Source organism: Phocoena sinus, chromosome 3 (assembly GCF_008692025.1).
Source record: "Phocoena sinus isolate mPhoSin1 chromosome 3, mPhoSin1.pri, whole genome shotgun sequence".
Lineage (NCBI taxonomy): Eukaryota > Metazoa > Chordata > Mammalia > Artiodactyla > Phocoenidae > Phocoena > Phocoena sinus.
The window spans coordinates 150,987,782-151,003,937 of NC_045765.1; positions in this window are offsets into that span (position 1 = coordinate 150,987,782).

The following is a 16,156-nucleotide window of genomic DNA, read 5'->3' on the forward strand; positions in this document are numbered from 1 at the left end:
TAAATGAAAATGTTAGAAAATTATTAGACTTGTAAACATTGATAAATTCTGCTGTATTTATATTACCATCAACTTGATGTCCTAATATAATTCTTATTTCAGATCTCTGCAAATAATTAGCATATAGCAAGTGCCTCTCTCACCTCCACAATCTATATCCACCTAAAACAAAGGGATGCAAAATTCAAACGTGGTTCAATAAAGTATTATTAATTTCTTCCTGGTTTGGTATCTTTTATAAAAAATATAAAAATGACTTTTTAATCTTGATTAGGTTGTCTGTAATTACGTCTAGCCCCAAAACACATGGGTCAGTTCTTATTCTCACAGTTGATTTATTGGGTGGGTAAAAGGAAAATTAGGTCATGATGTATTTGTCTGGGTTACCTTAATGGGGAATCTCATATATTGATTAGTCCTTCTGAGAACAGCATCCTAAAACTCTTTTCAGGAGGACATGGCACTCTAATTAACATCCATGGTGCATCTGAGGATAAGAGAGGCTTGCTTAGTAGAGAAACTAAAACTACAGTTGCCTTGACAACGAGGGGTAACTCAGGGCTACTCTTCATATGACTTTCTTGGTATGTGTAAAATTCTACTCTGAGATTAATGACTTTTCCTTCCTCAAATTGATTTTTCAGAATTATGCCCCTTGGAGATGCTGAAGACATTAGCCTTATTTACCAAATGAATTACAGTTAAGAATCTGTTTTGTTCCTTACCCAAACTTCCAGTTTCAGACAGCAAGATCTATATGTTTACCTATGAACTTGTAGAACTACTCCACACCTTTACAATGAGAAAAGATATTCTCTTTATCTGAACATGATTTTGGTAACATGAGGTATAGGTACTCAGTATGAGAGCCCTTTTGCACAAAGTAAAGGTAACATGTCTGAGCTAAATTATGGGAACCTCTAATCTTTTTTTAGAACTCTAGATAAAGCCAATGCATTAGGCGAAAGACTGCATGTAGCAATTCAGAATATAAGTACAATAATATTTCCCTTGTGTTTCTCTATACATTTTGCAGACGTACATTGTGTATAATTTTGCAGGATGCCTTCACAGGAGTCAGAATTATGTCAATTTTCCAATCTATGCTGCCCCTTTCTTGCTCTTATTGCCATAGAGTATTTTTATTTCTTATTAAAAAATGTAATTCCTAACAAAAAGAGATTCTTGATTGTAACTTTTGTTTTAAAAGAACAGAATTCAACCAATATATATGTATTAAAAAGGATAGTGATAATTTATTCTCCTAAAATAGTTTCACAAGGTGGAAAGGCCTAATATAAACACCATGCAATTTTCTAGGGTTATTCAAAAGACCTGTATATCTAGAGTGACCTTCACAAGGGCAAGAGGCTGTCCAAGATGTAAATATATCATAGACTTGTATGTCATAGTGGAAAGTTTGAGAATAGTTTCAGAGGTGGGAGAGAATGAGAAGAATATAAGTATATATTTGAAGGGAGGTCCAATAGAACTTTTTGATCAAATAGATTAAATGGGGGCTTCCCTGGTGGCGCAGTGGTTGAGAGTCCGCCTGCCGATGCAGGGGACACGGGTTCGTGCCCTGGTCTGGGAAGATCCCACATGCCGCGGAGCGGCTGGGCCTGTGAGCCATGGCCACTGAGCCTGCGCGTCCGGAGCCTGTGCTCCGCAACGGGAGAGGCCACAGCACATGAGAGCAAAAAAAAAAAAAATAGATTAAATGGTAATAAACGAACAAACAAATAAATAAAAGAATCCTTCCAGATTTCTCATTTTGGTAAATGTGTGTTGAAGAGAGTAGAAACAGAACAGGTAGAAGAGGTATAAACAGGCAAGCTTCAAAAGCATTATTATTTAGTGCATTATGTTTATGTGATTAGGAGTTATCAAATAGGGAATAATATATAGTCAATGTAATACACAAGTTTGGGCTTATGAAGATTTTTGTCTGAATAGGTGAAAATGGTGATTTCGATATGATTTATGGAATATAGAATCTATACCATAGGTAGTATCACAATGGTAAAAACCAAGGGATGATTATAAATTGTGAATAAGTCCTGGTAACATGCCCTGAGGGACTTCAAAAAGTTCAGTCAGTTGAAGTGCCTATTTAAGTGATAATGAATTTTAGAATTTATACATAAAGTTGCCTTAATATGATTATTTCAGATGGCAAAAATGTGCACAATAAACTAAATTAACTCAATTTAATGTTGTATAATATGGTAACCCCAGTCTACAATTTTCTAATATTTTAACGAGGTGAATGAGCTATGTTTGACAGTACTTTGTGACATTGGGGACATCCTGGCAACTGCAGGTTACATCTCAGTAAATTCCTGGTGGGAAAAAACTGTGAACAAGGTAGCCAAAGGTGAACTGGTGGCTTTTCAGTTCACAGGAATAAAAAGTGACAGCAGTAAAAATATAATAAAGATTGCATTCAATGTGGCATGCTTCCTCTGCCACAGCTTTGCAGAGAGAAAATGGTGAAGATTTTCAAACTTTGAATGAGGACCTGTCTTAGTGACACAGAATAGCAAGGGGGTATTTGATACGATTTTAGATAAGTAAATACATGATTTATCATAAAATAACATTACAAGGTATTCTAAACATTTGCAAATGATATTCTTCAAACAATGGTAAACTAAACTGGATGAGGTCAGTGTTCATTTGGCTTAAACTGCATCCCGAATATGGAGGTTCAAATAAATTTGAAGTTTTTATCATTAACTTCCTGGACATTCTTATTGAACTAATGACTGATTTTATAGTAAACAGCATCAATAAATGTCCATTGATAAGCTATATTTACCTACATTCAAGTTTACTTTCCATCTCTACTGGCATCCTGTTTAGATAAGTAAACATTCTTAGAGAGGTTTTTTTGTTTATTTAATTTTTTTTTTTGCTATTTTTATAATTGATAAAAAAGTCTCTATTTCTCCAAGTTAACAAAAAACTCATTTTAAAGGGGTTGACTTTAGAAAATTAAATTAAGCCTCCCAAAGATTCTGTTATAGCTGGTAATTCTCTTCACTCTGATTATGCAAAATTGAAAAAGGGCTCAGGAGACCAAAAAAAAAAAGAAAAAGAAAACTAAGCATGAAATTAAAATATAAATAAAATGAGTGTAATGTTAAAACTTGTGAAACTGGAAATAATACACATAACCTTTACAAGGTGAGCAGAAACATACCAGGGAAAATGAAATGATTAAATTAAACAATCATTCTCTCTACATTTACTTTGAGTTTTGTTTTTTATTTAGTGTGAAAGCCAGAAATAAAAATGATATGCTTTCCTTCTCAGCACTAAACATTTGCCAGGGATAATATTATATTACTCTCCTCTAAATTTAAAAGGGGTAATAAACAATATGAGAACACATTCATAAATAAGATCATGTTTCCAGTAATTGTAGCAATCATATCTATGGAAATCATAACCTATTAAGGTTAAAGGGAATTGGACTCTTCCCTCCCCATGTTGTTGCCCTCTCACTTCCCAGCCTAGTACCATATACCCAAAAAGCTAAAGCCTTTACTAGGTCACCATTTTTTTGGACTTTCTAAAATCCACAACAAATATATGCACATTTGAGTGCTATTTTTTACTCTCACTATTCTACTTAAAGCATAACTTCCAAAGTTCACTTTATAAGCAAGGCAGATCAACTTAGAAACAGAACTAGCCCACATGAGATCATCTTTGAGAATGAAATGTACTGACCAATTAGGAGGTTCCTATCTGGTTTGGCCAATTATCTGAAGAGTAAATTGTTTCTTTCATGAGTAAATCATTTGTGAGACATTATTGGGCAATAATTTACCTAGGCTTTTTAGGCTATGTTATACTTGATTTTTCTAGACTCTCTAAATAATCAGCTATATTCTTTGACATTTTCCTATTTCAATGCATTTATCATCTGTCAGTCATATGTTGAAGTCATCATGCATATACACAAAACTTATGTCACATTCAATTTACTATTCAGCAGGTCTTAGAGGAACAATCCCTCAAGTTAAAATTGTATAAGATGACTAACTTTCAACTACAGCACATGCAAGAATTAATCACCTAGTTTCAGGCAAAATGCTTTCAGTAATGGTTATCTCACCACCTCATGATGGGGTCTGGAACGTATCTCTGTTCCTTATGCTTAAAATAACTTTTATTCCTTTTCACTTTGAGCATAAATCTGTAAAACCATCAATTTCAAATGTCTATCATTGTAGGTCAGACTTCTCTTATACAGAAAGGACTTTGTTTAATAACTTAAAGATAGTCTCCAAGTGAAAAAATTCCACTGTACTCCAAATAATTTATTCTGATGTGGAATAAGATACTACTGTGTGTTCACAGTCACAGGCACTCCACAGTTGTACATGCTATTCTCCAAGAAAAATATGTTTGTCATTGCCCTTATATTTTGATAGTAAAATTAATTTCATGAAAAGGAAGCTCAATATATTAATGACTTGCTAATTATGTTTTAATTAACTTTTAAAAGGTTAATTCCTAACTAATTTGTTTTGAATTTTAAGTCCATTAAAACTTGTAATCCCCCTATTAATATTGATCTTTAGTGTCATCTGTATTTATTGAAGGGATTAAAATAACAGGCAAATATGTTAAAGAGTATAAGGTAAGGGCCTATAATTCAAGCCTGTTTTTCTGTTTTATTTTTTTTTATTATTATTTTACTTATTTATTTTTGCGGTACGCGGGCCTCTGACTGTTGTGGCCTCTCCCCTTGCGGAGCCCAGGCTCCGGATGCGCAGGCTCAGCGGCCATGGCTCACGGGCCCAGCTGCTCCGCGGCATGTAGGATCTTCCCGGCCTGGGGAACGAACCCGTGTCCCCTGCATCGGCAGGTGGGCTCTCAACCACTGCGCCACCAGGGAAGCCCAAAGCCTGTTTTTAATCAAGTGTTTGCAACCCCTATTATTTTTCCTCAATTATATACAGCTATATTTTCTTTTCTTCAATCATGTCTAATGATGGAAAGATGGAGGGAACCATTATGCCATCCTCTATGGAGGGTCCGCCAAACAATTCCAGACTCTATTTTCTATTGAAAAAGTAGCTCTCTAAATTTGATAACAGTAAATATTTAATAACAAGATGATAGATTTAAATTTTTGTCTTACACTCTAATTTTAGGAATTTGTAATAAAAATATATTAAACCAGTTACAGCAAAAAAAAGTCCATAATTAGATTATGTGTGTGTATCTGTTACTATGTATGGTGTTGTACTGCTTGGAAGGCCATCTAGATTTCAACCTGAAATCAAAAGATATAAAATTAATATTGGTTTGGTGATCACATACTACAACTAACTAGCCAATATGTGAATTTCCTTAATGACCATTGACATGTGACTGATCAGCTGTTGCTTACTGTTTGCTCCAGGGCCTTGTGGACTCTTTTCTGGATGACATAGCTAATGCAATTATTTGAAAATTTAATAATTATAAAAAATCTTATATACAATAAAAAAAATTTTAAATAATTTTATCCATGTAATATTTTTTGTCCTATGAGACTCAAGGAATAAGTCTATTGGTTCTTCCCAATAAAACTTTAAAAATATGTAATGATAGCTATTTTGTTCCTCCAGAGAAAAACATCTATCAATGTGATGCATCATTAAGTCCAAACATATATCTGAACAGAGCTGTAAGATATGTAATATTAAATTTCCATGGGGTAAACCATAAATATTGAAGTTAGCTTAAGAAAATGTGCTGTTGTTTTTTAAAATGAGATATATAAAAATTCTATATTGCACATTTCTATCTGCACTCACTTAAATTTGTCTCATTTTCTAGTCTCTCTCATTCTCTGTAACACTCTCTTTCTCTCTCAATCTTTCTCTTCTTCTCATGAAGGTCTGCTTGACTTATTTCTCTATAACCTATTCTTTGTCCTTCTTTTTTCCTAAATAATGTATTTCTCTTCTGAATTCTCCCTTATTCTTACATCTTGTTCAAAATTTAGAAATGCAACAGTTCCTTAACCCTACAATTTCCTAACCTGTAGTTATAAAGTTACTAGGTTTTTAATAATAATTTATTGATTTACCTCATTAATTATCTTATAGTTCCTAGACCTCTTTTTTAAATTAACTGTAAAATCTGTTATTTTCCAAGGCAACTAAATATAAATGAATCAATGTGCTTTATAAATTCAAAAGTGCTATATTAATTCATGGTTGCCATAGCTCTAGTTCAGAGACATAAGAGGTATATGAGGAATAAAAATGTATTACTCCAGAGACAAGGGGGTGTTTATTATACACGTTTCTTAAATCGACCCCTTTATAGTCATTTCCTCCTGGGTCTATTGCACGCTTAAAGCAAATTTAGTTTAATGTCGGTTTTTGATTATTTCTGTTCTCATGATTCAAGTGTTTCTTTAAAATAGAGATTCTTTTAAAAAAGATCAGATCATAGTTTTATAATATAGTCTTTCGAGTGAAGGTACCACTTATCTGAATTTCTAGCTTGCCATTTACGAGTTGCGTGCTCTCAGGCTAACTACGTATTTAAACCTACTTACTCATTTCTAAGAAGGCTCTCCTAAGACTCCTCTAGGTTGTTGCAAGGATTAAAGCATGGAGGATGCAGCAAAGTTAGTCATACTCCACAGGTTACTGTGAACTATTATTTTCTGTTGTCTCCTCTCTTCAAATAATCTTCATTCCAAAGAAATACTATTATGCCCCTGAGCCAAAATAAACAAAACTCGTGCTAAAAATAGTTGTTATAAGGTAAAGCTAAATGAATAAAAAGAAAAAGGAAGGAGTTTGGAATGAGAATATAGTCTAGGCTTTAAAGGCAGATAATGCTAGTCTCCAAAGCATAGACTTCACTACACAGAGTTTACTGGGTTACCATAGATTACTTGACTCTTGATTTCCATTAACCTCTTTTCTTCTTTTAAAAATTTAATTTAATAAACTTTTTCTTATAAATCTGCTATGAAGATTTTATATAATGTCATATATCAAATATAGCACAGTCCTAATTAGGTATTTAATAAATAATACCTCTTTTATTAATGTTATCAATACTGTCATCACTATAACCATCAAAATTGTGCATTTTTCTGGAGTACAATTACATATTTTCATAATCTCAAAAAGGCTCTTAAAATTTTACAAAGGGTTGTTAATCTGGAGGGGAAAAACAACTTTTAAACAAATATAATATACAAATTATGTGTTAGATTATCACCACCTACTGTCTCTTTTAAAAATTACCACAATCTTCAAATTGAGAATGGGAGTATCAGTGCTACAATCTCTTGATCAAAATATTTTAGAATATTTATATAGTTTACTTTGCTTAAAATCTTTAGTGATAGAAAACATTTTTTTGCCTGTAGAGTCCAGTTATTTATTACAATGACTATACTCCAGACACACGATGATGTTAATATGCTGAATCAATTAGTGAATATACAGAGGTTTAAGTCACTGGAGAAAATTTAAAAATTGCTTTTCTGCATTATATCAGGTGTGTCTGGAATGTTTTTTATCATGTCTCAGAGAAAGAAATGTCTCCTTTATCCTCCAAGAAGACCATTATCCCCTCTATGAATAATTTATTTACTTTAATTTGCCCCATATATCTAATGTCCCCAAACATCAACATTTCACTCTTCACTACCAGCTACTTTTCCCTTTGAGGCATTTCACTTATGCAAAATATGAATTTTGTTTGTTTCTCATGTAATGTAATTTCACTGAAATTCACAAATATTTTCAAAACATACAGGAAAACTACTTTTATCAAACATAAATCATTTCTTATTATAGACATTTAAAATTGGTAAATAGCTAGTCTCCAAAGTATAAATAGCAAGATACTATTGTGAGTACCACAAATTATGAAGAAAGGAAGGGAAAGACATTGAGGGTAGATGGGAGTGGACTTTGATAGTAATTTTAAGTAGTGAGGTAACTTAAGACCAAAAAATGTAGTTTTGGAAGATTTCTGTAGTTCCCCAAATATTTAATTTAATTTTTTTCTTTTTCTTTCTGGGTTTCCCTATCATCTTTCTTTTTTTATTATTTTAAAAATTTTTTATTAAAGTATAGTTGACCCCAAATTATTTTAAGTCTTCTCAATGAAGGGAGAGATTTTTAAATGGGTGAAAAATGGACAAGTATCTATTAGGAGGCAGTTTGCTTCTGACAGAAATCCAAGCTTTTGAAGTTCAGCAGAACTGAATACACATATTTTGTCAATTTTCCCTATTGTTTGCCAACTGACTCTTAAAGCAGTACAAAGACAGCTACTGTGTAGGGAGAATCTAACAGTCACCCCCTCAACACAGACATGTGAGTACCCACTGTGGTCAGAGGAGCATTGCCATGGAAAGGAAAAGGCAATGATCCTTCTAGTTAAATTCTAAGTTTGGTTCAGTTAAAGTAGAATGCAAGAAACTTTTTTTTTTTTTTTTGGTCCAGCAGCAGCTGTGTCAGAATAGGAACAGATGAGAGTCATAGATATAGATTCGGAACAGTGAGAGGAATTAGTGTGATTAAAAGCTTTTGTACCTATTATGCTTAGATGCATAAAATGCTCTGAAGTTTCTAGCACTGAAGAAAAGCCAGCATACAGCAAAAGCAGGGAAACACATGTAACAGCACAGTCAGGGCAGTTTCAGAATAATATTTATCTTACCTGGAAGATCACCAGGTCAAAAATGAGTTATTCAGTGCAATAAGAGTGGATTAAAGACAACTAATAAGTTACTCTATTGTATCCTTTGTCCTTATTATTAACCTTTTTGCTTTTATCCAGGGTTAATGACACATAATACAGACAATTAGTTACCTAGGTCGATAACTACTCTGTTTAATATTATTCACTTAAATTTTAAGTTAAACTATGTTTTATTTTGTTTTTGTTTTTCAAAAACCCAAAGATGGGAAGAGTTGAACTTCAATTTTATGAACTACCTCATGGTTCAATGTAGCATGCAATTAGCAGATAAATAAGCAGTATCAAGGGTATATATTACTACATTTTAGCCATATCTAAATTGTTATAAACACTCATGAGAATGTTTTTAGTTTGACTTCCCCCTCTATACAATTTGAAGCACAGAGTCCACTTTGTATTTGTAAAATAATATTGTATAAATCTATAGATTTAAATCAATTTATTGAATACTATGCTACATGTATTAGTTTACTAGGGCTGCTGTAACAAAAACCACACCCTGGGTGGCTTAAACAACTTAGAGTCAGAGATCAAGGTGTCAGCAGGGTTGCTTCCTTCTGTGGTCTGTGAGGGAGAATGTGTATCTCTCTCTTAGCTTTTAGTAACCTCTGGCTTGCAGATGGCACTGCCCTTTTTATAAGGTTGGCAGTCATACTGGATTAGAGTCCATCCTAAGAACCTCATCTTAACTAGATCATCTGTAATGACTGTATTTCCAAATAAGGTCACATTCACAAGTACTGAGAACTAGAACTTTTAAATCTTTTGAGGGACACATTTCAATAACAATAACTTTTGCCATTTATTGATTTCAATTACTTAAATTTTGTGTTTTGAGTTACTGGGAAAAACCCTATCTGGAATGCTAATATGAGTAATTTGGAAATCATTCCTGAATATTTCTTTTCAGAGATATGTTTCCCACAGGTCAAAATAAAATTTTAAATGTCCAAGTAAATGCTACGGGGCTTGCAAGTATAGTAAGGCATTCTCTGTATTTCAAATGCACAGTGTACTGAGTGGGATTAAGTTTAAATACATAAATATATAAATGACAAGAGCTAGAACAACTCAAAGACAATGAAAGATTATGCTTGATTAATTGCTAACTAAATGTTACAGACATCAGCTATAAGAGGAGAATATAATTCCTTTTAGCTAGGTTGAACAGTTAACTTGATAGGATTTAAATTAGAAGGTAAAGACAGGATATATTTTAGAAAGGCAAATAAAAGTAGAAAAATAAATTAATGAGTAAAATGTTAGATACGAGAAAACAGAAGTTGAATTCAGAGGATGAAAGGCTGCTCAACTTGTTAAAAGTGCATTTCTGTACATATAAGGTACACTGAGAAGTGACTGGAAATGCAGGTCAAGTGAAAAATGAATCTCAATGCCAGAGAGAAGAGTTAGGTGGATGAAGAAATAGAAAATGTTGTGACTCCTAAGAGGTAAGTTCAAATCTGTCTTTTGACATTTATGAGTTATGAAGCCTTGAAAAAGTTACTTATAATTCTAAGCCTTTGTTTATTTGTTGAAAATAAATGAATAAATAAAAGGCTTGGATAGCCAGCAAGTTTGGTTGGGGTTGGGGTGCTGTTCCTTGGAGCATTAAATGTGATTCAAATAATAATCTAATATTTAAGGTCATGATGGCAATCTTTCTTTCTGTAATTAGCTAAGTTCCATCCTGCCTCAGGGTCTTTGCCCATGCTATTCTCTCTGCCTCTGTTGATATTGCCCCAGTTCTTTGCACAGTTGGCTCTGTTGCATTTTTTCCACGCTCAGCTTAAATATTACCTTCTCAGAGAGTTGTATCCTGATTACTCTCCTCTCTTTTCACTCGTTAATGTAATCTCAGTTGGTTTTCTCTATAGCACAGATCAAAATTAATAATTGTTTATCTATTCATTAATTCTTTGCTGTATCTTCCACTAAACTAAGATTTATGAAATCATGGACCATACTGCTTGCATTCACCATTTTTACTTCAGCATCAACAACACTAGATGAAACAGATACCAGACATGTAAATATTGGCTAAATGAAGGCATTTAAGTTTTTTATAATTTTACTATTAATATTGTTTTGTAGATAATAAAAAACTGATTTTTTTGAGGTGCAGAAAGCAGGGTGGAACTCAACAAATAAGCTATATGTGCCTCATACTGTGCAAACAGACTTTATATCAATAAACTCATTATTCTAACTCCAACCTTGCAGAGATACAGACATCCATAGAAAAACACATCATGAACCATACAGGCAATTCGTATTCACAGTCATGGAGGGAGTAAACTTTGGTCACCAAGCAGCTCCTGGCATGTGTTCCATATGGTATCAGGGCACTCACATAAGCTCTCAAGGTTCATAGACATACAACCTCACAATAACGGTGTTAATCAAGGTCCTCCAGAGAAACAGAACTTATGTAGATAGGTGATGATAGATGATAGATAGATAGATAGATAGATAGATAGATAGATAGATAGGTAGATAGATAGATTTTAAAGAATTGTCTCATGTGATTGTAGGTTTGGCAAATCCAAAATCTGATGGGGATATCTGACAGACTAGAGACTCAGGAAAAAGTCCAATGGCAGTCTACTGGAAGAATTCCCTTCTGCGTGAGGGAGGGCATCTTTTATTCTTTTCAGGCCTTCAACTAATTAGATGATATCCACCACATTACAGAAGACAATATACTTTACTCAAAGTCCACTGATTTATGTGTAAATCTCATCCAAAAACACCCTCATAGAAACATCCGGAATGATATTTTACCAAATATCTGGGTACCGTGGCCCAGCCAAGTTGACACATAAAATTAACCATCACAATCAAAATCACAGAATCATATAGACTGAGTCAGCAGAGCCAGCATACATAGAGGGAAGTAAGACTTAAGGGAGATTTTCTTTTCTTTTTTAAGATGGAGAAGGTTAGCACCATGTCGTCTGCCAATTTCTCTATAAAATATATATTATGATCTGAAGTAGCAAATACTTGAGGGATTCTAAGATAGCCCCTTGAAAAGATGAGAGACAGAACAAATGCATCCCAAGTAAGGAGCGAAAGATAATCACTAAATTGATATTTTGTCATGGAAAACACACAATCTGTCTCTCCCACTGGAATACAGAGACTTCGTACTTTACCATTTTCTCAGAATCTAGTGCAACGCCTGGTGTGTGCAAAGTTTTAAAACAAAACAAAACAAACTAAAAAACATACTACTGTACTAACAGGGAATGATAAAAGAATGTGTTGAAAGATAGTGAGACTGTCTCACTAAGGTAATACAATATAATATAATATAAAGAATTTGTAATACAAATAATTTATAATACAAAAAATTAATATAAATCAGTCTAATAACACATGTGCATAGACCAATCAATGCATCAAAGCAGAAATTCAAGACACTCCTAATAATACAGAAATATTGAATAAATAATTCAAATCAATGAAAAATAGTTTATTCAAAATGGGTGTTAAAATATTTTAAATACAATTCATAAGTACCATAATAAAGGGTAAGCAATAAACAGCGAATCATAATAATAATAATAAGAACTGCAATAAATTTGAGGTTGTAAGTGTTGAAGACATTCTGGTAGGAATTTTACAAACATTATCCATTTGTTTCTTTCAGTGCATTAATACTACTTGGTTGTTAAGACAGAGTGCTGGGCCTCACTCTAGGATTCTGACTCATAGGTTTGGGCCAGGCTCAATATTTTTCATTTTTAACAAGGGGGCCCATTTGAGAATTACCAGTCTATATAAGTTGTGATAATATTTTCTTTTAAAAAGCTGCTTTAAGATAAATTTAAGACCCCACGTTGCTTTCTTCCATAAAGTATGCTTAGTTTCAAGACATTAATAAAAATTCTCAACATGTTTTATCCTATTTGATATTACCCAGGATTGTAAAACAGTCATCATTGTAACAGTCATCATTGTAAGTACTTTACATATGAAATACATATTTGATTAATTTGACTCTACTGTTTTAAAATTGATTACACAAATCTATCATTGACTTTTAGCTTAATAATATTATCAAAAGATTTATATTCCTGGTTGATAATGTACTCTACGCATGATACTATATTTTATTTATTATTCTTTGAGTTAATTCTAAAAGCTGGTGTCATTCCTTCTGAGCATTAACCACCATCACCCCCCACCCTGCCCCAAACATACTAAGGAGCAGAAGGATTATTATAGCTTACCTTTTGTTCAAACATCTTTATTCCTTTGTATGTTGAACACATGTATCTAGTAGTACTAGTTACTTGATTAACTATCCTATACCATCACTTGAATTTCTTTGGTGGCTAAAAAAAGGCTTTTTTTGGAGGCACTGAAAGTTATGCATAATAATTTGAATCCAGTATTTAAAAACTAAATTTATTTTATTATATCATCCAAATAAACTAAGACAACATTTTCTAGGACTTATAAACTGAAAAATTGCTGACAGAAGGGATTATAAAATATTTGAAATTATTTTCTGAATAAATGAGCCTAAGTTTTGCTTCTTTTCCTCCTTAAAACTGTTACTTAAAAATAAATTTGCAGTTATTTAGTGATAATTAGATGCCTATCATTTATACTTTTTCTATCAGAAAAATATTAGCAATATTTAGTGTATATGACTTCAAATTTGACAACATTCTAGATGTACAGTTCAAGATATCCTGGAATACAATATGTTTGTTTTTGAGTGAATGAAAGAGAAACGTAGCAATGGCATTTATGAATTAAAATAAACAATTTTCGTGTAACAGCTTAACTCCACATCCACACACAAACTTTCTGGACACAGATCTCCACATTGTGACTTGACTCAGTTAGCACCTTAAGTTCATAGAAGCATCCTGTCAATAATTCTAGATCCCTTTTCAACTATTTTTCACTTCATTTAGGCAAATATTGTTAAGGAGTAACAGCATTACTTGGGAATAACATTCTCAGATTTCTCAATTGTGCCCATATGTGTTATTTAAATCTTTAAAATGGCTTAGAAGGGCTTTCATTTCTATAAGAACTAGTAACATGAAATGTTTATATATAAAATAATATCAAGAAAATTTATATCAGCTTGGTGTTAAACAAAAGTTAATAAAATTAAAAGAATTAGTTTTTACAGAGTACTCACTGGGCAAAAGTTGTTTGGATTCTGTTTTGCTTTTAGAAATCTCTGGCATTTTTTTAAAATTTAAACTTAATTGCAATTTAATTTTAAATTAATAAAAGTTTGTCATGTTTTAAACAATACTCTTTCTTTATATTATCTACTATCATTTCATTTGAATGAGTTCTCTGAGCTGTTAATATTTTTTAAAATTGTTATGACCTTATTATATATATTGAATTAAACTTCTTCTGGCTTTTTGATTTTAGTTAATTTGAATTAAGCTTCCTATTATGACAGCACTTTACTTTGAAGTGAGATTTTTTAATGTCAAGAAGGAAAATCACCTCCCATTTGGCTGACAATTTATTAAAGCAAGAGGTCTCAGGAGATTAGAACACATAATATTGTAAGACATAATGTCAGAGGGCTTGTCATTACAAAATAAACAATTTAATATGGATCAGAATGCATTTTGAGCCTCTCTTTTAAAAAGTCAGAAAAAGCCCTCAAAAATAATTTCAGTATTAATATGAATATTTTTATACTCTTTTCTGTGAAAAAAATCAGTTTTTTAAAAACTTTCAAATATGCATGCATTAAAGCCTACTCAGGTAAATAAAAATTGGCCATATTTGTACTGTTAAAAAGAAGTAAAGTGGAGAAACATCAATCATGTGATATATGTCACATTTCTTTTCCACTCCAGAATTTTAATTGTCCCCCACCTGTTCCTACTGCTAGTATTACACTCAGAATTTTGTCATAGTTGATTACCAACTATCTCATATGTTAGTAGAATAAGTTGTATATGATGATTATCATAATCTGATTTGTTTTATGATACTCAAGTAGCAAGTTGAGAACCTAAGCTGAAGTGTAATTTGAATTTGAATGTAGAAATGATTGAATTCCATAGGCAAGTATTGGGCTATTATGTTGTAGCAGAACCTTCACTGTTAGGCTTGGTAAACCAAAAATACCAATGAAAGTTTAATCTTAAAGCATAGATATAAGGAGATGTCACCTGTGTCTTACTAGCAAAAGGGGTAAGTTGCGGGGGAGCATAAAAGAAACAAAGAGATACTACTTGGTCTCTAGCGTTTATGTTGCTACAATTTGATGTTAGTCAATAAATTGTACCTCAGTTTTCTTATATGTAGAATTGAAACTTGAAATTGTATATAGTTATTAATACATTATTTAAAACAAGTTTTAAAAGGGTTCTATAATTTAGTTGTTGCTATATGAGTTATCCAATAAAAATTGGTTTAACTTAAAAGTATATTTCTGAATATATTGATCAATAATAAACAATTTCACTTTTTTACCTGATTTTATTCAAAAAGGAAGTAGTATTTACATGCAGGTATTTACCTTTTTTCCAGAGACATTCTTGCTCTCTTTTTTCTTCACTTCGTAACATCTAAACCAAGGACAATATAAGCATTTAATTCAGTGCTACGGAAAGGGTAAATTTATATTAATTTAGTAACTATTATGTGTCAAATTAGATGTTATTTTTATTAAAACAAGTATCTCTTTTATTAAAACAAGTATCTCCCACCATATATATGTAAATATGAAAATATTAGAAGGAAGTACATTGCCTAGCATTATGTCACTGGTCATTGCTAAAGCTTAAGTTTATATTCTAGACTATTTAATTACAATGTCCATGCGTTCTCTATTTCCATGCTAACTTTCAATCCAAGTGATTGGGGTGGAGATCTTAAGTAACCTGAACATTTATCAAAATAATGAAGAAATTCTCAAGTATTATGTTTTACTTGTCAATGAGAAGTGTCCCCTTAGAGAGTTTCTTTACATATCTTAAAATATTTGACCCCAGAAGCTATGTCTTGAGGGTAATATGCCCATAAGCCTCTGATTATCAGAGAATAGATCATTGATACTTTCAGTAATTATACACCATTTTAAGTTATAAATTAAGACCTTAATAAAATGCTGTAATCAATTCTGTAATATTGGTGATTACTACAACTCAAACCAACTGTGATTTCAAATGCATAATCTACACCCTACACTAGTGTATTTAGACTGCATCTGTTCATTAATTACTCAATTATCACTTCATGTATGTATTCATCTGGATGTAGTATTGAACTGGAACATCACAGACCAGCATATAACGAATCAGATATATTCATTCAGTCACTGAACAGATGCCATAAAAATATCAGTTATTTTAGTATATTATTAACATATACTAGAAAATTACAGTAAAGTAGTTTTCATTATGAAATA